This window comes from Lynx canadensis, chromosome B4, assembly GCF_007474595.2.
Source record: "Lynx canadensis isolate LIC74 chromosome B4, mLynCan4.pri.v2, whole genome shotgun sequence".
Classification (NCBI taxonomy): Eukaryota; Metazoa; Chordata; class Mammalia; order Carnivora; family Felidae; genus Lynx; species Lynx canadensis.
In genome coordinates, this window is record NC_044309.1 from 101,118,243 (window position 1) to 101,142,622 (window position 24,380).

At 36.5% G+C, this 24,380-nt stretch overlaps 1 pseudogene; it reads left to right on the forward strand.

The window, feature by feature from the left end:
* Window positions 1-24,027, forward strand: part of LOC115518766 — a 37,827-nt pseudogene extending 13,800 nt beyond the window's left edge.
* The last annotated feature ends 353 nt before the right edge of the window (window positions 24,028-24,380 follow it).

The following is a 24,380-nucleotide window of genomic DNA, read 5'->3' on the forward strand; positions in this document are numbered from 1 at the left end:
AATTTAAGCTATAGAATATCGTAGATACAGTGGCATCTGAGTTCAAAAGCCTACACTTGAAAGCTTGCAGTTTCTGCTTTTGTCCCCTGAGATTTCTGAGATGCGATGTAAAGGAGCCTGAGCAATTCCACTGAAGAGGTCACATGGAGAGAAGGACACTAGGGAGTGAAAGCCTATCCAGGGAGAAAGTGCCTACAAGTAGCGAGAGAGGACCCTACTATCCCAGGGTAGGAACTGGGCATGTGAGCGAGAACATTTTGAGTTCCTTCTGCCAAACTAAAGCCATATTAGCGAGCCCAGCTGGGACTTAGGTGGAGGAGACAAATCATCCCACCTGAGCTCTGCCCAGTCAATTCACAGAACCCTGAGGATGAGTAAATCATTGTTTTCATAAAGCACAAAGTTGCGGGGCCATTTGTTCACAGCAACGGGTAACTGTTACGGTGGTAATGGTGAGATTCTTCTCTTCTGGTGACTTTAAAGAAAATCTTTCTCCTGTTTTACTTCTAAGCATAATGTTTTCTGTAGTTTTCTGGCAGGTACCCTCCAACAGGTTAAATAAGTTTCCATTTCATCATAGTTTTCAAAAAGTTAATTTTTTCCAAATCTCTTTCTCATTTCTGTTGCAATTATGTTTTTTCCTTTCATCTATTAGCATAATTAGTTACATTTTCATATATTAAATAATCTTTGCATGTGTATGGTAAATCAAATTTTATGATATTTTTATGTACCTTGCTTCATTTTCTTTGACAATATTTTATTTAGGATTATATTATCTATGCTCATAAATAAAATTCTTGCATTTTTTTTTCCCCAGTTGTTTGTATCTAGACTTGTATTAAGGTTTTATTGTCCCCGTACAGTGATTGTTAATATGGGCATCCTTTGTTATCAATGTCTAATATGTACCTGGATATATGTTAACCTGAACATTCTTGCATATTCTATTTCAATTTTTAAATGGTACACAAAATGCATTCTCAGGCCACCCAGAGCCCTTAGTCAAGTTACTCCACATACCACTAAAACCTTGATATAAGGCTTTTTGTATAATAGAAAGCATCTAAAACCATTTATTCCATTATTTTTACTGTTAAACAATGATGCAATGTCAGATGGAAATGACATTTGTAATGTATACATTCTAATAATGCATACATACATTGTATGTTCTATAATATAATCAACAAAATAGTAGGTTATAGATAACTAATTCCAACCAGATCCAGGTTGATACTATACTAAGTTGCTCAGTATAAGCAAACCATAGTACCCAGGGAATATATGGGAATATGTAGCAGTTGTGCAGAGTCATTTAATGTAATAGGAGATCAAAATACTATCCTCGGGAGACAATCCAGTATAAAATGAAGCCACATTGCCTTCTATGGCCTTGCGTAGTGTATAAATTCAGTACTTTTTTTGGTATACAAATATGGATTTTTTTATAGGGAGTTTCAATTCAGGTAGTAAATTTGGGCAAAAATTTGCAATTTATCGTTTTGAATATTCATATCAGGAAAAATTGTGTAGTGAGGTATACTTGTAAAGCTCTGGCTTGTTTAATAACTTTAAACACGCAGCATTTTCACATTTGAATATTTTGAATTTATTCTAATTTCTATTATTTTTTAAATTTATGAGCTGCTTAAAAAGCTCTTCATACTTTTCAAATGTGTGTGTGTGTTTTATTTTTTTATTTTTATTTATTTTTTTATTTTTTAAATGTGACCTCAGACAAGTTGCTTAACATCTCTGTGCTTCAGTTGCTCCCTCTTTTATTTCAACGTTTATTTATTTTTGGGACAGAGAGAGACAGAGCATGAACGGGGGGAGGGGCAGAGAGAGAGGGAGACACAGAAACGGAAACAAGCTCCAGGCTCTGAGCCATCAGCCCAGAGCCCGACGCGGGGCTCGAACTCACAGACCGCGAGATCGTGACCTGGCTGAAGTCGGACGCTTAACCGACTGCGCCACCCAGGCGCCCCTGTGTGTGTGTTTTTTAATGTATTTCCTAAGTTATTTAAAAATAATGTATACCTAAATGAAGTTCTTCATCATTAAGAATTTAATCTATATGATACTTATTTTTGGTATTTGTTTGAAAATCATTTTATTGTTTGGTGCATTATAAGTTTTTTTTGTACATGTATCATGTGAGTTTACAAAAACTGTAGAGTCTTTAATTCTTGGCATGGATAGTTCTCTATATGTGTCATCAGACCAAATTTGTTAATAGATATGTTCAAATCTTTTATATTCTTATTGACTGTTTATCTGCTGAATATTCCAATTCCCGGAGGAGGTATTTAGATATTTCTGTCTATGATAGCAGAATTTCTAATTTTTCTAGATAATTATCTCAACTGTATTCTGAGATTTCTTCTTAGGTATATGCTGATTTTAAATTGTCATATTTACCAGTTAAGTATTATTTTTATTACTACATAGAGACCATTTTTTATCTCCTAATTGTGCTTTCTATCTTAAAGCATATTGTGCTTGTCATCAATGCGGTCATGCCAGCTCTCTTCAGGCTAACATGTTCACGGTATTTTAACATCTTTTTAAAATTTTGTATCTTACTCTTTTTGCCAACCATTCATTTTTATTGGTCGCAATTAGGTTCTAAATAATCTCCCTTGAATAAGTCCCCCTCTCTTCAGGAGTTTTAATTTTCAGCAAAGCTAATATAGAACCTGTAAGACCCTCTTTTTTTACTCAAATGATTCTTTCAACATACTACTAAATCTTACTCCTGAGAGAGTTTCTTATTCCCCATTTGGTGGTCCTAATCTTAATTTTGCCCCTAACTCCAGGACTAACCCTGTGATCTAACCTCTAACCCCATAGCAAAACCTCACTGGGGCAATCATTGCCAATATATATACATATGCATACACATATATACATATATATACATAAATATATATATAGGAGGACATATATGGATATGTATATATACACATATATACATATATATGTACATATATATATATGTCTCCTAGATGTATGTATGTATGTATATGTATATATGTGTGTGCATGTACATACACACACACATAGGTGTTCTTCAGTAATCATTACTTCTTAAGACACTGGGTTTTTTAGGTGAACATGAAACAATTCCATTCTTTGTAGGTCTGTATGTCCTTTTAACACTGTATTCCCCTCTTACAAAACTCTGTAAAGTCTACACATCCATTTTAATTGTTTTTTTCTTAAAATTTAACATTCACATTACTTGGGACCTGCACAATAATATATATTTGCATCTGGGTTATAAGTGTAATTAATGATTTTTGGTCCAATTGGTTTCTCATATGACTCACTAGCACCTCCCACACTGTTTTCCTTCCTTGAATATCATAGCCACTGTTTTCCATAGTAAATTGATTTACATATTTATCTAGATGTTTTTCTCCTCCCTCATCACATTTAGTTTCAGTTCCTCTTGATTAGTTTATCTAGCCTCTGGGCAAACACATTCTCCAAGGAAAAAACAGAGCTTGATAAAGCTTGGAAAATAAGATGAAAATAAGGAAGGCATTCTAGGTAAAATGGATGGTGCAGAGGTAGAAACATAAATATGTGACTAGAGGACATTATGTGAATAATTGCAGTATTTATGAAAGAACACTAGGAGCTTAGGTAGAAATGGTAGGTATAGGCCACCAAAGTAGCCTTGAATTTCAACTTAGAAAGTTTAGATTTATCCTGTAGATTTAAAAGTTTTATCTGAAGTTAAGCAGTGTTGCTCAATGACATCTAAATAAATTGCTGTGCAAATGGCATGTAAAAGACATAAGGGATAAAAACCAGAGACACAGGTTTGTATAAAAATCCGGACTGCTATTCTAGAGAAAATGAATAATAAGTGAGGAATTGAGAGGTACCAGAGTGGCTTAGTGGGTTAAGCGTTCGGCTCAGGTCATGATCTTATGGTTTGTGAATTCATGCACCCGCCCCCCCAAAACCCCACACCAGGCTCTGCACTGACAGCGCAGAGGCTGCTTTGGATTCTCTATCTTCCTCTCTCTTTCTGCCCCACCCCCCCACTGGGCTCTCTCTTTCTCAAAAATAAATAATACACATTTTTTTAAAAGTGAAAAATCAAAAGGATAATGAGGAAAATGGACAAGACTAAAGTGAAACAGATAAGAAGGAAGAGACTTTGGTAAGATTTTTAAGCTTTTCAACTTTGGGGGAAAATAGTATCACAGAGACACATAGGAGGTTACATAGGAAAAGTAATCAGAGGTTAAAGGATGAACTTATATGTGTTACACATGGTGAATTAGAGGCATATTCAAGTAGACTTGGATGAGAAATCTATTAAACAAAGATGCTTTGTACCAGATAGAGTTTGAGAGACAAACTCAGGGTTTTCTGTATTAGGAAGCACAGATGTGTGATAGTCTAAGAAGGATGCCAAATCACATTTTCAGTTGCAAGTGATGGAAACCTAACACAAATTAGTTTAAGCAATAAAGAAGATTTACTGGAAGGGGACTGGAATGGTTCACAATATGAAGGAACAACTTAAGGACTTGAGCACTTCTGGAGGTTTAAGGAATAAAAACCGGGGCTTGGCCACAATCAAAACTTTTCCCTTCTCCCTCTCTACCAACCCGGGTCTCTCTTTGACTATCTCTCTTTGATGGTTTCTTTCTATAATAGACAAGTGTTTTCCTTGTTGTAAAAATTAGGGATTATGGAATAGTTTTGGAAGCATATTATTAGAGACTTTTTCTAAAGAGGAACTTCTAGCCTTGGGTCCATAAAATCTGGCAAAGGGCTGATTGATTTGGTTTGGGTCATGAACCTATTTCTGGGCTACTTGCTGTGGTCAGGAGCAAAGGACACTATGACCAACATTTATCTTTGTGAACAGGAAGGTGGAATGTATCATTATGGAAAGTGATGGGGGTGGGGCGACATGATGTCTACTGGAAAAAAACAACTACAGATGGCTCAACTTGCACTATTTTATGATACGATAATGATTAAAACATGTATTTACCTCTTTATCACTGTGCAGGATGTTAATACCAATGCATGCTACACTAGGTAACTGGCAGCAACATCAATAATAATTAAAAGAAAACAAAATGAAAAGCTGATGGACTGACACAGAAGTAAAAAAGAATGTAAATGAAATGGCTATGTACTGTGTCTTAGAGCACATCTATATGCCACTTAACCGAGTAAGGATATCATCAAAGGCATTGTCTTTTCTTTGAAATAATTAGGATCAAACATAGGGAGACATCAAAGAAGAGGTTTCAGGATGAGCAAAAGAAAGTCTGCCTTAGGAAGAAAATTGCTTGTTATATAGCATTAGAGTAGGATGAAGTCAAAAGCATGAAAACAATAATCCATCAACCTATGATAGCTTGGCTCTGAACAAGTCAGAAAGCCAATGATCTAAGTTAGACTCATCTGTAACGAAAGCCATGAAGCAATTGATGTCTATGAAAAGCAGAAATCATGGGGAAGATTAAAGGCAGTTAGAATAGAAAAAAAAAAAAAAAGAAACACATTGGAGAGAGAAACAGAAATGGAACTATTGAGTCACCATTATGTCAGGGCATGAGATATTTGAGTTAATTGAGGTGCTGCTGAAGTTGTTTTTATACATTGAACAGCATCTCCGTTCTCCATAAGGTCTGACTATATGGCAGCTGGGATTGCTTCCTTTAGTTCTTACTTTTTCCTATGTGTCCTTAGAATAGACCTTAGTAAGTGGTATCATTACATTTTACTTGTCATTGTTTTTCAAACAATCTAGGGTTTGGGGAGCCTAAGAAACAAAAGTAAATTCTCCACCTGAGTTCCGAACAACTGAGATATATGGATGAAAGAGTAAAGCAGCATTATTGATAAGACTGATATTGTGGATGGTGGCTTAGAGCTGAAGGAAGGTGGAATATCTAATACAGAACCAGAGAATTAGATAGACTTAGCCACAGGCAACCCTGGCTTTAGGGCTAGGCATTCATGCTTAGGGTATGAACATAGAGAAGCAAAGCAAGTATGTGTATCCTGCAAACACTGTGGTTCCAAAGAGAAAGAGAAGGTGAAGTGAGTGAACTGCAAAATAAACAATAATTTTAAGTCATCATTTACACCTTGGGAGAAGTGAGTCATGGAACAGAGAAAGGCTAGAAATGTTACCCTATTGGAGTCTCCTCCATAAGAATGGGAACACCAGAAGAATGAAAAAGTATCCTCCCCACCCTCTCCCAAATAAAACACATTTATTTACTCTGTTTTAGTCTTGTAATTTTTTATAAGTCCTAACTCTGTCTTGTATTTTTGACATGAGCAATTGTCAGAATATATCGTATTATTTTGTAGATATAAAGACTGAAAGACTAAGTCTAACAAAGTATTAATTTCTTTTTCATTTTTTCAAAATAGGCATAATCACTAGGTAATGAGAAAAGTAGATCGTTGCTTGGAAAGAAAACAAAAAGATGGTGGTGGTACTAGCAGAATAGAAGAACTGCTTTTGCTATGTGGGCTTTGGAAAGTTTAAGAAAAGAGCATCAAAACGTAATGGGCTGGGAAGGTCTATTATGAAGGAGAGGGCAAGCCCATGGGCAAGCAGGCCAGAGTGTCTTCCTGAGTTCCACTGTGCTCATGCATGGAGTTTTCAGAGGATGAACTGAACCTAGATAGATCATAGGTAGTAAAGTACAGATGGGTAAGTTGGAGAGATATCCCCAGTTCTGAATTTTCCTCCTTTGGAAAATTCACTTAAATATGATAAATTTGGGGCCAACTTTTCCTTACCAAAAGCTGCCCAAAGATCCCTTTCCTCTAAGGCCAAGACTCAACCAAGGGATGGGTGCTAACAGACTTTTGAGTGGGTAACAATTTGTACACAAACTTCAGGTGGTGTGGAAATTTATGAGAGAACCATTGAGAGGTAATGTTTCAGTAGAGTCTGGTATTCATGCAATGCCAAGTGGCTAACAACTGTAAGTTGCTTCTTTGATTGTGATATTTCTAGATTCACTGAAGCTTGGTGCTTCTTCCAGCTAACCAATACTGTTTTTTAATAATTTTTGAAAATGTGATTAGATGGTGAGATCACATCTGAAGGAAGCCTAGCTTCAATGGAATAACCTCAGTGATGTAGTGTTTCCATCTCAGGTGTTTTTGGCAATTGTTAATAGGCAAGTCTTGGCACAGGTGGTTAATACTGACCATAATGGCTTAAGTTTCAATTCCCTTCCAGTGAATTCAAATCAAATGTCAAATTCATGGAGAAGAAATTGAAAAAATTCCAAAGGGTGGAAAAGATGAATTAAGACCTATGGGCACCTGAGTAGCTCAGTCAGTTAAGCATCGAACTCTGGCTCAGATCATGATCTTGTAGTTCATGAGTCCAAGCCCTGTGTCGGGCTCTGTGCTGACAGCTCAGAGCCTGAAGCCTGCTTCAGATTCTGTGTGTGTCTCTCTCTCTGCCCCTTCCTCTCTCTCTCAAAAATAAATAAATATTAAAAAGGTTTTAAATCTAAATTAATGTTCTGCAGGATTTGAGGGTGTTGAGTTGTATGAAACAAAGATTGTGTTTTTTAAAATTTTTTTCAGTGACAATAAAATTGTTAAGTAATTGTTGTATCCTAACAGAATAATTGGGTACAGTTTGCTTCCCAGAAATTATCTGGTACTTATTGAAGATGAAGTTGTGACCACTCTAGAAAAGAAATACTGCTAGAAAACATTAAATTTTTAAGAGAGAAGAAAATGTTTGTCACTTTTTAAAACAAGACAAAGTGATTTTTACTTGTATTTTCCTTTGCTGATCAATTTAGGACTCTAGTTCTTTGGTGTGACTCATGGTCTTTGTTTTAGAAATGTACTGTTTAGACATTGTTGGGATCTTGGGAATTTTCTTGGAGGAGCTATTCCTAACAACTACATCGAGATAAAAAATCATTATATACTTTCTTCAATAACTTTCATTTTGATGACGTTAAATATTTCTTAAAAGATTTCTTTGCCTCCAATAGGACCCAATAACGTTTTCCAGAAGGGGCTCTCTCAAGAATTTCAAGAGGGTCTGGGGAAGTATCTGTTATGCATCGGTTCTAGTTTATATGAAAGAATATTAGATATTAGTCTCCTATGTAAAAACTAATCATGGAATATTTACGTTTATCTTGCTATCTTGAGAATTTAAAATTCCTAGTTTCTAAAATATCAGTCTTCAGGTATACAAAGTTGAACTGATGTAAATGAGGATACCTGGCTGATTAAAAATGCATAACACTGGCCTCTTGATGTATGTAAAGCATTCTCCCTGATGAAACTTCTCGTTAATGTCAGTTGAGAAGGTATTTAGTGCTCAGACCTCTATTCTTTAAAGTTGAGAGGGTCTTTATTTGGGCGAAAAAAAAAAATCAAAGCATATCTTTGCCGCATTGTTGTGCTATCTTGGCTGCCAGGTGAGGTAATTTTGCTAAGAGGATGCTGATTCAGAGTCTTGCTTTCTTTCCTCACTCTTCCAAGAGTAGTGATTTTTCATAAGCCCAAATAGAAGACTGAGATAGGTGGGTAGGTTATCAACCTCTACTTGTTGTACTTTCATTCGTTCATCAAGCAGTTGTGAATGTTTTGTTTTGTTTTGTTTTAAGATAGAGCAAGATCAAAATACCACAGCCTTATTACTAATAAGTTGAAATAGAAAATGTGCTTTAGATATGTATCTACAATCAGACTTCCTCATATTTTTCCTTCAAAATAAAATCCATACACTCAGAAATGCAGACATCTCAGAGGCAGATGCCTCATTGACAGAGGCAGAGCCTGCTTTCAGAAAGCAGAGAAACTGTGCATCTTGAGGTGAAGCTGCTAGAAAGAAATCTTGGGGCAGGGATTGACAGGCTCGGTTTCTTCCCCCTAATTAACCAATTAGATGTGTCACTATCCTCCTTGGGAAGGAGCGGGCTCCATGTGCTTCCATGTTTTTTCTCTACTAGTTGTGCACATTTTCCTTCATTTATCTGAAAAGTATGAGATAGAGACTTGACTTCACCTCCTCATCTCTGCCCTTTTCCAAGTATATGTTCCAAGTCGACAATTCATTAGGTGTTGTGAGAGATGAAGGTAGGAAACTCAGATTCTCTGCCCCTAAAGCAATCTGGTATAGAAGGGAACTTGATGCCCAAAGTGCAAAGTGTGAAAGAGACATGTGTTATTACTTCTGGCATAAGAGGGACATCAAGGTAGGGAGAGCTTTTAAGCTGGACTTTGAAAGATAAGTAGGATTTAGTCAGGAAGACATAACCAGAAAGGCATTAAAAAATAGGAACAAACACAAAGTAATAAAAAATCAGACAACAGTTGAATTAAAAAAAAAAAAAAAAGATGGATGAGGGGTGCCTGGATGGCTCAGTTGGTTAAGCATCCTACTTCAGCTCAGGTCATGACATCATGGTGCGTGAATTCAAACCCCGCATCAGGCTCTTTTCTGTCAGCACAGAACCCACTTTGGATCCACTCTTCCCCCATCTCTCTGTCCCTCCCTCACTCTTTCTATCTCTCAAAAATAAATAAACATTAAAAAATAGTTGAGAAGATGGATGCAAAGCACTTTGAAGGAAAAATAAGTTATGCAACAGAAATGGGGAGAATAAGATTACATATATCTATATATATCTATATCTATATATATATATATAGATATAGATATATCTGCACACACAATAAGAGTGAGTTTTAGAATGTTGGTATGCTGGATTTCATACTGCTGGATTCAACTATTTAAGAACTACTCACAAAATTTCATGGCAATTCTAAATGGCGTTATTTCTACCTCATAGGTTTGTTCTGAATTTCACAAGTGTGTATGCACGTAACACTACTTAAAATAAATATTGATTGTGTGGCCTATGAACTTAGGGTTCAGATCATTTAGCTAAAGAGCAAACCCACAAATCACTTCCAGAATAATGGTTGATGTGAAAATAGTTTAAAATAGTCTACTATCCTCAAACCAGAAAGTTAAGATTTTGTGCCCTCAAAAGGCTCTAAGAATACTGAGTCCCTCTCTGCAAAATTTTAAATTGTGGCAGATGAGAATGAGGAAAATAGAACACCATATTGAACTTTCTTCAGTTCTCAAACACAGACTTTTGTTTCAATCTCAAACTCTAGCTTTCTGCCTGGAGTGCTTTTACTTTAACTGTTTCATGACCACCTCCTACTCCTCATTCATGTCAAAACTCAAACAATACTTGCTTAGAAAATCCCTCCTTGTGGGGCGCCTGGGTGGCTCAGTCGGTTAAGTGTCCGACTTCGGCTCCGGTCATGATCTCACGGTCCGTGAGTTCGAGCCCCGCATCGGGCTCTGTGCTGACCGCTCAGAGCCTGGAGCCTGTTTCAGATTCTGTGTCTCCCTCTCTCTGACCCTCCCCCGTTCATGCTCTGTCTCTCTCTGTCTCAAAAATAAATAAATGTTAAAAAAAGATTTTTAAAAAAAAGAAAATCCCTCCTTGAATACTCTGAAGTTGTTTCCCTCCTATCTTAGACACCATGTTACAGCATCATGTTTTATTGTCAATCAGAACACTTGGGAAATTACCATCTTTCATCGTCAACTAATATTTTTTTTTCTGTCTTCTTCCTCTATGCAGAAATTCTTTGGGGTTAGGTAATGTTTCGTTTCCCTGTGTACTACTTTATTCCTGACACACAGAAGAATTCCTATGAATCAACGTATTATCAATAAATATTTGTTGGATGAATGAATAAATGATTGAATGTATGAATGGGCCATCTACTTGCAGAACTGACAGGTGTAAATCCTACACCTTGACTAATTTGGGAGCAGTAAGTTAATCTTTGATACATCCTTATGGATAAGATGAATCCTTAGAGTAATTATCTACATGGTTCATTTTGTTTTCAAAGAAAGATGTTGAAGTAAACGAAAAGGTTAAAGAAAAAGCATTTCTATTGTTCTCACTCTTTGGTAATTTTCCCGTTTTTGTCTGTCAGAGCCTTGCTTTGCTTTGGCAGAGGTAGTTCCTAGTGTATATAAAGAACTGATGGGGGGCGCCTGGGTGGCGCAGTCGGTTAAGCGTCCGACTTCAGCCAGGTCACGATCTCGCGGTCCGGGAGTTCGAGCCCCGTGTCAGGCTCTGGGCTGATGGCTCAGAGCCTGGAGCCTGTTTCCGATTCTGTGTCTCCCTCTCTCTCTGCCCCTCCCCCTCCCCCGTTCATGCTCTGTCTCTCTCTGTCCCAAAAATAAATAAACGTTGAAAAAAAAAATTTAAAAGAACTGATGGTTGATGGCTATATCAAGAAGCACCTGGATATAGAAAAAGCCAACCAATGAGTTGCTTTCCCAATGATGCCATGCAACCAATGAGGCGAGTGATTGCTCTAAGCGGCCACATTTCCTTGATTCATCAGGGCATAACTGCTGTCCTGTGCCCTTGCTGTAGAGTATCATCCCCTGAGAAAGATACCAGAGAGTGGATAAAACTCAAGGAAAAGAGTAACAACAAATAAACAAAAAAGTTGAGCTGAACCTTCTAAAAATTTGTACTGCTGTCTTATCTCTTGAAACAGTTGTGAAAAACATGAGACCTTTTAATGGAACTTTTAGGCCCGTGTTATGTATCTCTGCGTACCCGAACTCCTATGACAGTAAGGCCCATTCCAAGTGGAAAAACAAACAGACAATCAAAAACAGATGGACCTGAAAAAAACTGAGCAACCCAGCATTTTTTACTATTTTGTTAGTCATTTCGAATTTTATAGTAAGCATTCATTATTTTTAAGTTCATTTATTTTTGAGAGAGACAGAGACAGAATGAGTGGGGTCGGGGCAGAGAGAGAAGAGAGAGAAAATCCCACACAGGCTCTACACCGCCAGCACAGAGACCGATGCGGGGCTGGAACTCACAACTGTGAGATCATGACCTGAGCCAAAACTAAGAACCAGTGGACTAACTGACTGAGCCACCCAGGCGCCCCTATAATAAGCATTTGTTTAAAAGAGCCCAAACACCCACATTAATCCTCAACAGATGAATTCCCAATCATATCGTTTTCTGATGCTTTTCCCACTATACTAAGAAGTTGAAGGCAATTGTGATTCAGAAGCTACAAGTAAAAAATATTTGAAACTAAACTTTCATCAGGAAAGACCTTTATATATGCCGAGCGCAAAAATGTTTCTGTTTTAACAAAGCATATTTTTAGGAAACAAATAGTAGTCATTTGAAAACATTTTCTGATGCCTTAAGTTTTTAGAATTTTCTTTTTGGCCACTATAATTTAAGATTATTAACTCAAGGTTATTGGGTAACTATTGTTCTAAATTCTCAAAAATAATGTTTGTGCTCTATCCAAATGTTACACTATCCTAATATGACATGGCGTGAATTCACATGCCTCAGAAAAAAATATTATATATGTAATTATATGTATAATCTGTTACTTAGATATTGGCAAGGAAGAATAAGTGTTGGAAGAAAAAGAAATAAATTTTAATGTAAGATGCCTGAAGAGTTTCAAATTTAATTTCTATGTCAAAGGACACTAAAATATTTATTCTTGGAATATAATAAACAAGAATTCTACATGGAAGCTTAAATGTTTCAAAAGCCATAAAGGATAATACAAAATACAAAATAAAAAAGTGTTTTTGGCCAATGCAATTTTAGGAACCAGTGATGGAATTACAAGTGTTTATAATTGGCATAATGTGTTATTTCACCATTTACTATTTTTCTGTAATAAAAAGGGAGATGACAAAGCATGGTTTCCAAAGAATGAATTTATTGCATTCATAGAAGCACTCAATTACAAAATGTTTGCTAAATCCAAGTACATGGAGAGCTAAAGTCAGCTTTTAGTTGTTCATACTCAGTATCCATAATAATCTTTGAGATCAATTGCAATTGTGATTCCTAAGCAAGAAGGGTTTGCTGGGAAACGCAGTTTAGATGAGAAGTCTAGAAATCAATATGCTAGCATTAAATCAGGTCTCGTCTCTTTCCTGAGATTTTGTTTTCTTTTTTCCTAAACTTGTGGTTTTCCCCTTCGCTTATGATCTCACTGCATTCGCACTTTGTGGTTTTTTTTTTTTTTTTTTTTTTTAGAAAACAATATTATTGTTCGAAGAAACACTGGTATGCACATGGAGCCCTCCTGATTCAGTTATGCAAGCTTTAGAATGTCAGCCTGCTCTCAGCTCTAAAATTGTATTTGCCTCGCTGCATTATTTCTTTTTCGCAAGGGCCCTCGTGCCTTGGGATCCGGCCCCAAGATGGAAGTTTTGAGAGAGCTAATCATGAATCGTAATGGTCGGAGGAGTTCGGAATAAATGGATGAGAACCTATAACAGCACCTTCGTGTTACCATAGAAAAGAAGTGGTCTTTGGGTGTTTGGTTTGATGTCTGATTCCTCCATTGACTGGTGACAAAACAGTCAGTAGAGCTAGAGTGTAGAAAAAGAAAACAGAAGTTTTGCCCATAAAATCTTGACTGCTTCAGGGAAGAAAGTGCATTTCCTTTAGTATTCATGGGAAGGAACTCTGGCTTGCTCTAAGACTGGTTGTTATTTTACAGTTCATTAATCACTGAGGGTAAAGGGCTCTGGAGGAGCGGAGGGAAGCTGGGGTCAGCCAGCCAGCAGACAGCCCACGGTAATGACAGTGTTGTGGAGGTCTCCGGCTGAGGGCAGCCAGCCCAGGCACAGGGACTGTTATGATTAGTCACCGTAACCGGTTTGGCTCCGTGTGCCCTCTGCTTTCAAAGAAAGCAAGGCTTAAACTTTCAAGTCCCCTGATGTAAGCATCCAATGCAAATAGATGTCTCAAAGTTACAACAGCTGAGAGGGATTGAAGAGATAACGAGTGTATCAAAAGGTACAATAATGTTCCTTTTCCTTAAAACAGTTGCCAGTTGATCTGCAAAAACGTTGCAGATTTGACAGAATAATTATCACTTGTTCAATATTAAACATACATACAATTATTGTACCACAGGTATATTCTTTTAGTTTCCCAATTTTTTTCTTCTTTCTCTTATTCCTCCCTGAACTCAATCTGCAGTAAACATTATATAAACTTGATTTGCAGAGCTCTTATGGTCAGAAATCCTGGCCAAAATATTGGGACTGTAACTCGATCAATATAATAGTTGAGTATATTTACAAAAACAATAAAAAAAAAAAATCTAACACTTTCTTTGTAAAAGCCTTAAAAGAAACACATTTCTTCTTTCAGGTAAAAATTCTTTATAAATACCAGGAAAGTGCCCAGAATTGAATGCCTTTCAAATAATATCAGACATTTTCTGATATATGACGGTTTTATTTAAAGGCTTTGGTGATAGTTTTCATGTTATAAATTTTGCCATCAATAATTTCTATTGTTTTGTGTCCTTATATAAAGAGCATTATATTAATAGAAAACTCAGTATTACACATATTTGAGATTTTAGTTGAGAATGCATCATCTTTCATTTAGCACTGAATAGGAAGCTTGCTTTTGCATTTCACGATTAGGAGTTTTGCTAAAGAAAATGGATTATTCAAAGTGAATTGTTAAGACAATGTGTTCTTTTAAATTTTTTTTAAACATTAAATTTAAGGGAGCAGAGGGAAAGAGAGAATTCGATGTAGGCTCCACGCTCAGCATGGAGTCCAATGTGAGGCTCGATCTCACAATCCTGGGATCATGACCTGCTTCAAAATCAAGAGTCAGACACTCACCTGACTGAGCCACCCAGATGTTCCACCAAGAAAATGTTTTAAAAGAACTAAAATATACTGAATATTGTGTTTGGAAACATAAAATGTAGAAGTATGCATTTACTTATGAATAATTGAATTCCTAACTATAAACCCTTTATAATGTATTTTAAATACCTATAATGGACACTGTTAACCTTTTGCAGTCATTCATTATGTTTGAAGGAGATAATTTTTTGATACATGGTAACATAGCATCCCTCTTTGGATTAATTTTTTTCCTCATTGAGCATTCAATAAGTCTATGGAGAGACACATTTAAAACTTATTTTGATATTTATCTTCCCTGAGGGAAATTGTTTAACTATGACAGTGATAGGATATATTATCTGGTCTTTGCTTCATTTTTTTAGACATTCTTTTATTCCTACCATTTTAGAATAATGCTCCATTAGTCAGCTTGGCATAGATTGATAACAAAGAGCCTCCAAATCTCAAAGGCTTACAACAATAAATAATTTTTAAAATCACATGACATGTTGCCTTCACTTCGGCTGTGACTCTATTTCACATCTTCAATCCAGGACAAAGTTGGAACAACAGACCTTAACATCTTAGTACATGAAGCTCATTTGACAGAAAAAAAAAAAAAAGGAAATGAGAAATGGCAGAGCCTCATGAAGGATCTTAATATTTTGCTCAAAAATGCCATGTGTCAGTTTCACTTACATTGGCCAAAACAAATAAGATGGCCTGATGTGGGGTAGAGAGCATCTTTTTTTTTTTTTTAATTGAAGTGCAGTTGACATATATTATTAGTTACAGGCGTACAACATAGTGATTTGACAATTATGTACAGCACAAAATGCTCACCATGATAAGTATAGTTACCATCTGTCACCATACAAGGTTATTACAATATTATTGACTATATTCCTTTTGCTGTCATTTTAATCTCTGTGACTTACTTATTTTATTGGTCTTTGCTTTCTTTTTAATTTTTTTTTACATTTTTATTTATTTTTGAGAGACAGAGAGACAGAGCACAAGTAGGGGAGGGGAAGAGAGAGAATGAGACACAGAATCCGAAGCAGGCTCCAGGTTCTGAGCTGTCAGCACAGAGCCTGATGCGGGGCTCAAACTCATGAATCATGAGATCATGGCCTGAGCTGAAGTCGGACACTTAACCGACTGAGCCACTCAGGTGCCCCTTGGTCTTTGCTTTCTAGTTCTCCTATAATACTATATGGATCCTAGAGGACTCCCTCTTAGGCAGCCTCAAGCCTTCAATCAGATCTTCTACCTGCCAGAACTCTGATCAACCACAAAGGCACATGTATCTGATAGAAGGGAATTTGCGAACTTTAAAGTTTGAAACTTCATAGATACAATGAGGGGCTTAATAAACCAAGAGACATGGAGATTTACTTAGGGGATGAAAATTACATAGACCAAAAAGTGGCACCTAGACCAACCTGCAGAAAAGCTGGTCAGTAGAATCAAGCTGCTTCCAGATGTAAATCAACTCATTTGGTAGAATTCTTATTCTTGGTTGGAAGAGTTTTGTTTGTTTGTTTGTTTTTGTCTGAGCTACCCTTTGCTTCTCCTGTCTCCCTGACAACTATTCAAATTGTTTGCTGATGTCTGGGTTAATTCTTATATAACAGACCGTAACAAACATTAGTGTCTTCCAAGTTTTGCCTAGAGTAATAGAAAAATCCAGCAGATAAATTATGGGTAAGGGAGACATTACATTTGTAAAAGGTTTCACCACAGGAATTCTTTAAATATTGTACTTCTCTAATGCAATTGAAATAATTCAATTAACTTTAAAAAAGACTTTCAGAAAGATATCCATATTTAGTTTTAGTTAATGCTTGTCATGTAGCTATTAGCACAGTGGTAATGTTTTGAAATTACACGAAAACTGAGGAAGCTTTCCAAGTCCTCTCAATGTTTATAATTTGTCAGGTTTAGAAATTTTGTGGAATTAGTCAAAAATATTTGTGGAGTATTTATCATATAAAAGGAATTGGCAGATTGAAAACATATATATGCATATACATATACACTAACATTAACATTTGGTTTCTTGTAAAATATACATATATTTACTTTCATTTCATTTTTGAAAATAATTATGAAAAATCATTGAAAATCCACAGGACTGGAGATTTGTACATGTGAAAACTTTTTCAAGAATAGTACAGTAGAGGTTTTAGGTATCTTAAAGAAGAATAAATTAATGTTGATTTTTGGCAAAAAATTTAGAGTAGATGATTAAATGTTTTTCCTACCAGCTAAGATTTTGTTTGGTTGCAAGTAACAGAAATTGGACTACCGCTACTTAACCTAACAACATTTTATTTTATTTATTTTTTGCAAAAAGACGTCTCAGTCTAGACATTTATGCTAACTCAATGATGCTGAGTGATCTGGGTCCTTCTGTTTCTCATCCCTCATTTGTAGCTTTCTTCCTCATATTCCTCAGATTGCTGTTCTACTTCCAGGCATCACGACTGCAGAAGGTGTTTGCCCGCCATGTGGATTCCTTTTCATCCAGAAAACAAAAGCAGAAATTATCTTCTGCTTGCATCTCAAGAGCCAAGACAATGTGACATAACTATCTTCCAGATACATGTTACTGCTTCTCACCTAGTGCTTACAAATTGACCATCATTACATTTCTGCTTTGCTTTGACCAAACTTTAGTCTGGCTTCTGTCTTCTCCACAGGGCCCTGAACATCAGTTCGACCCCTAAACAAGCACTAAAATGCTGAACACACTCCCCCTATCAGCTTAGGCGGCAAAGTAGCTGACCACAGCAAGACAGGTACTCTGTCAAACTGCACAAAATAGGCAATCTCCCTCCTTTTGCCAACTTCTTCCTTACAGCTTACCCCTCCCTCTATAAGAAAAGCTTTTCTCTTTTTGATTTTGAAATGCTTCTAGATTTCTGAGATCAGGGAGCTTTTTCTAATGGAATAGTCTTTCTTCTAAATAAAGTCTCTTCTTATCTAAGCCTGGGTTTGTTTTTATGACACTTGGCTTTCTGGTTTGGGTGAGTAGAGAGAAAGAAAGGTAGTGATATTGGGTATTAGATTGACCATGTAAAGCATCTACTGAAGTTTGCAAGTACTTAGCAGTGTTAAAGCAGAAGCTGGCCTGTTTGCCAGCATTGTTATATAAGGAAATCATTCATACATTGAAAAGAGGCTTGACCCAGATGATCTGAGTGTTCCTCTCCAACTCTAGCAGAGTACAATTCTAAGCATGATTCACATAAACCCCAAAATCAGCTTTCAGGCAGAGATCATATCTAATTCTAATCAATTGAGAAAATATTTAGGAACAATACAATTTAAATTGGATTTTAATCATGTCTATAATTTTAATAGTTGAGACAACAGCGGTGCATATTTAGTCAGGAATATATTCAGGATTTATAGTTCATTGCCATGAAGCTGTCTGGATCCTGTATTTAACCACCAATGATTTTCCAAGTGCCTAGCTTTTATAAGGATAATAACTACATTCAAGGTTCCCATACAGGCCAATATTTGACCCCCAAATATACTTTTTTTGGTTTAAAATATTGCACTTATTCCCATTTTAGTTTAGTCTAGTCTTGGAGAGAAGATAAAACAAGTATGCAGTTTTCTCTCCTTCAAGGAAGCAATGTGATAAAACTATATCTTGAGCTCATTGAAAGTAATTTAAGTCATCTAAAAGTGTCAAATATCTAATAAAATTTGGAACTAGGATAAGAAAAAAAATCCTTCACTAATTCTCTGGAAAAATAATCCTGTTTTATGTATGCTGAAAGGTGTTAATGCAACTTTCAGGCAGAAGATATATATGGTTCTGTGTCTTAGCAGAAATGAATGCAATATTTGTGAAAAAAATAGAGATTGTTAAAAAATACATTGGGAAAACTTGAAAAATATTATTTTTCTCAACACTTACCTCACTTAACTTCATAAGCACTTTTCAGTCACATTAGCTTATTTGATTGCTTTCTGATTGGTTAAAAAATATCACAATTTTATCATATACTTGAGAGTCTATATTGACATGTCATTTTAATAAAAGGGACAGAAAATCGCTTTGGTAGTTTTTACTTAAGATTTTAACCCTATTGTAATATTTTTCTACTTGCTTTTAAATAGACTTTCATATTTTCTGGCTTCCAAAAGCAAATATTTTTGGGCATATACTCTACAAAACATTTCTGCTTGGTTCTAGGAATGAAATACTTGTGTCCAACTTGTATTTATGAAAATTGTTAGTAGAAAATTTATGTTGTTGAGACATGTAGTAGAATATATTTTTCTCTTCAGAAACATGAAGCTCCTTTTATTGATTTGTTTATGTTTTGAAAAGATAAAAAAAAATACAGCAAGGTACAATAAGTAATATAACACAAACCAGTATGCCCACTACACAAAATTGGCCAATATGGACATGTTCTGCTTTCTGTATAAATATGAATCTGATTTCTATCCACTTATTCATCTTTTGTATACTTTAATATATTTTTTTCTTTGAGTATCTCACACAATTTTTGTTAAACTTACCCCTAATAGGTACTAAAGGTAAATAGAAATTTCTTTGCTACTGTGAATGTTCATGTCTAGTATAGCACTTACTAATTTGTCATTGCTTATTTATAAGAATTCTAATGATTTTGGTATGTTGATATTATATCCAGCAAACTTACTAAACTCAGATTGTCTAAGATTGTCTAAGATTGTCTTAGATGTTCTATATAAATGACTCTTCTGTAACTCCTTTTTAAATTTGTATGCTTCATATTTATTTTTCTTGAATTAAATATTGGCCAGGACATCCCATGCAAAGTTCAATAATTGAATGATGATAAAACACTTGTTTTATTTCTGACATTAGTAGGAATGACTCTTACATTTTACTTGTAGGGATAATATTCCTAAAGATTTTTCATAGTACTTTATTAGGTAAAGATGTGCCCTTCTACTCCTAAATTGCTTTTTAAATAAATGGGTGCTGAATTTTCTAAATGATTTTTTTCCTGCACCTATTTTTCTCCATCATATGATCTATCAGTTTAACAGAGCCATATTTTATATTGAACTGCTATTTTTTTTTTAATGTACCAACCTTGCATTCCTGGAATAAACATTCATGGTATTTTTGAGTTCTTTTAAATTCCACACTGAGTTGACTTTGGTTTCTATATTTTCTTTTGATTTCTTCATGTATTTTGAAAGGTTAGATTTAACTATTATACTCTTGCCTAATTCCCATGTATTCTATTTTAGATTCATAAAATGGGTAAGGTATTTTTCCATAATTTTTTGTTTCTAAAATAATTTGGTAGTATAAGGATTACTAATAACTTTAATATCTGGCAAAACTGACAGGTACAATGTTCTGGATCTACTGCCTATTTTAGAGAAAGGTTTTTAGTTTATTATTTTTTTTCCCAACCAGTTCAGTTTATTCATGGCTGCTGGTCTAGTCCACTTTTTGACTTATTAAATCAATTTTAGTAACTTATTTTTATACAAAATTGCCTATTTCAGCTATCTGTTCCAATATGTTCACATAAAGTTATTTGTAATATTATCTTGTGATAGAACAATAATCTCTAATGGACTATTACCATTTTGTTTCTTGAAATTGCTAATACTGTTTATTTGTACCCTCTTTTTTTATTACTATTATATATATATATATTTTTTTTTTTTTTTTTCGGTAATCAATGTTGTTACTGGAACCCATGCCTAAGCCTGTCATGCGTGTAATTTTGTAGCCATAGTAATTATTTCAGGAATGGGCACTTGCCCTAATATGTGACCGTGGCAAAGGGGGAGAGGTTTTCCGGACCCCTTCGAAAATATGGGCTTTCCCTCAAGAGATAGATACAAAAAGAGGTGACTTGTTTCTTCTGAGCATTTTTGGGCAGATTTGTGGTTCCAAACTGCTCTAATCCTATTCATATCATCCCAATCAGAAAAGGCACTGAAACAGGATGAAATAGTCAAGCAAATATCAGGGAGATTTAGATTCAGCTACTAAATTAAATCAACAATCCTATCTCTGAGCTTTCAGATAAGTGAGGCAAAAAAATTTCTTACTGTTTATGGCACTTGGAAAAAGTTTTGCTTATTTATTTTTTTTTTAATTTTTTTTTTCAACGTTTATTTATTTTTGGGACAGAGAGAGACAGAGCATGAACGGGGGAGGGGCAGAGAGAGAGGGAGACACAGAATCGGAAACAGGCTCCAGGCTCTGAGCCATCAGCCCAGAGCCTGACGCGGGGCTCGAACTCCCGGACCGCGAGATCGTGACCTGGCTGAAGTCGGACGCTTAACCGACTGCGCCACCCAGGCGCCCCAGTTTTGCTTATTTAAATCCTAACTCTTGGACCTCTATTATTTCTTTTCTGTTATGTCCTTTAGCTTTCCTCTATTTTTTTTTCCCTTAGCAATCTTTGTTACAGTTTCCACATAGTTGCCTCTATACCATAATGTACATTCAGAAGTTGGTCAGTAAATGTTTTCCATGGAAAGAAGAAAGCCACCATTTTTCTTCCTCCCTAACTCCATATTTGTAAGTTCTCCATCAAAATTCTCCGTCAATGTCCCTCAAGGCCGCTGGCTGTTCTCCTTGCCCAGTGACACCACTATGGGTGGCCAAAAACATCTCTAGTTTGGGTGATCACAGGCCCCGAGAACTAGACTCCTTGACTGGCCACCCTCCTTCATGTTACAAACAGCACAACTAGACAGATTGTCCTAAACTGCAAATCTCTGCTACTTTTCTGCTTATAATCCTTTAAAGGCTGAATTGTCAGGAAATTTGTTGCAAATAAGAGCAACCGGCTGTGGCTAAGACTATCTTACAGGCACATTCTTCTCTGATTGACTGAGTTCAACCCCTCATAGGACCCTAACTTTCCAGGGTTTGGAGGAGGGAATATCTCTATGCCTTCCTTTTGGGAATTCTACCAAAAGGAAGAATGTTCATATAAGGCAATGTCAAATTGACAAATGAAAATCAACAGTGGTCCTCAAATTCTCCAGTCCAAACTGCACAACATGACTTATAAAAGAAATAAATTGAGCTGCCCATGTTTTTGTTGATTTGGAAATGTTCTTCTGGCTCTCATTCACCTTCCAGTTCTCAGCTTAGAATTTGCTTCCTTTCACTGGAAGCTTTCCTAAAACCCTCATGTCCAGGTTGGGAGTTCTTGTATATTCTCATAGAACAAGTTGTACCTACACCATCTTTATTATTTTAGACATAATTCTACATCTCCTTCAGTGGACTTCACACTCTTCTTTATTTCTTCCTTGCACATAAAATGATGCATAGCACAACTACACACTCATTAAACATGTATTGAATAAATAAATAATGTATATGCGAGCATTCAGCGGAATTCCTAGAAAATAGTATTCAGTGATGCTCTTTCTTCCTTCTTTTGTTTTTCTCCTTCCTAAGGTTGAAGTTGAGATCTGTTGCCAATGTGAACACAAACCCTGATGTACTAAAGGTGAACCTGGGACAGGAACGTTGACAGCCTTTAAAACTGACCACAATAATAATTTAATCCCAGTAATGCCTGTTAGGATTTTATTTTCCATCTAACCAGAAACCCTGGGTGTGAGGTCCAGGGTATACCTAGGATGCTTAATATCTTGCACGGTGTGGTAGCCTGTATTCTTTGCGATTAGAGTTGCGTCTTCGTGTGCTGGTGGAGACACATGCCAACTGTGTAGATTTCCTTGATTTTACCGTCTTGACCCCAACATGCCTTGCATGATGGATTTACAAATGATGGTCATTTTCTATCTTACTTGGTGATAATTGAAGTTTTTCCCTTCTACATAAAATAATTTGGATATTTTTTTTTTAGTCAGAAACTATTATTTTCAAAATAGACCTCTGTAACTTTGAGAGGCAGGCTATATGGTGAAAATTACCTCATCTATTTATTCAGTCGATCTTACGTTAATTAGCATGCTGGGGGACCTACTAAGTTTTAGGCACTGGAATAGGCACAAATGGTACTGAAGTAAGTAAGGGTCAATCCCTTTCTTGAGGGAGACAGACACATAAACCATTCATCCTAAAACAAGCAAACAAAACAATGAGTAAAGTGGAAGTACTGAGGAGAGGTATCCCTGGGTAAAGGCAACAGTAGAAATTCTGTGTTCTTGATAGTCAAAGAGCGATAAGGCATAACAGAGTTTAATTGAAACACTAAGTCTTTCCTTGTTAAGTTCTCTAGTGCAAAAGAGGTCAGCTGTGGAGAATTAGTTAAAACAAATGTCAGCTGTATTCTACCTACGAAAATCAGACAATAATTGTGAAAGCTTTTGCTCAGAGGTATCTAGAAAACAGAACATTTAAAATCATAGTAACTGTGGACATAATTTCTAAAATAATTATTACAGATATTACTTATGAGCCATTAGGCATTAAGTAGAGGAGTTAGGGAGAGTTTCCTAAGAATGACTCAAGATCCATGTGTTCCTTACTAAAAAAATAAAAAAAGGCATAAAAACATAAAAGAGTGGCTTGTGTTAATAGATACACAGTACTAACAAGAGAATGACTTATAGGCCAGGAAGCATTTATTTCCTTTTTAATTTTTTTTTAATTGAAGTGTAATGGGCCCCTTTAATACGTGTTCATGTGTCTGCCGGTCCACACATCCCACCCTTGCACACACAGCACTCAGTCAAGGTCTCTGGCAACACGCATATCCAAAAGCCCACTGCAAACTTCCAACCACCTCTTTGGTGGATGGCGCCTTCAAGGAGGTGAAGCTTTCCAACTACAGAGGGATTGGTCCTCTTTCTGTCTGTTTGCATCGTGGAGATTATCACTTTCAGAGAGCATGCTGAGGACTTCTCCAAGCTGGGCTGGGAGGTGCTGGGGGTCTCTGTCTACTGAATTCACCCACCTGTCTTGGATAAACATTTCAGAGAAGGAAGGAGGTTTGGGCCTCCTGAACATGCCTCTGCTGGCAGAAATAACCATAAGCTTACCCCAAGATTATGGCATACAGAAGGAAGATGAGGGCATTGCCTACCAGGCCTCTTTATTATCCCCAGCAAGGGTGCCCTTGGCCAGATCACTGTCAATGATTTGCCTGTGGGGTTCCATGGACAAAGTTCTGGGACTGGCCCGGGCCTTTCAGTACTCAGGTGACCATAGGGAAATCTGTCCCACTGGATAGAAGCCAGGCAGCACCACAATCAATCACGACGTGGTCAACAGCTAGTAATACTTCTCCAAACACAGCTAGGCTGACAGGTGGAGAGCTTGGGCTCTAGGCCCCCACCTCTGCCCCCACGTGGATACCGCTGCTGACCCATGAAAGGCTAGATCTGCCCCTTCAAACCCTGACCCAGGAAGGCTGGGCCAAGACCTTCTCTTTCTTCTAGCTGGGAGCTGGTGAGTGGTGACCCCCACCCTCAAGCCCACTTAGCTAGGCACAGGCCTAGAGGTGACCAATGAAAAATTAGGACAGACATAATTGCTATCCAGCCAGCTAGAAGTGCAATGAACATGTAGTGTTAGTTTAGTTTTAGGTGTACAATATAGTGATTCAGCAATTCTATACATATCTTAGTGCCCATCAAGCTAAGAGTACTTTTT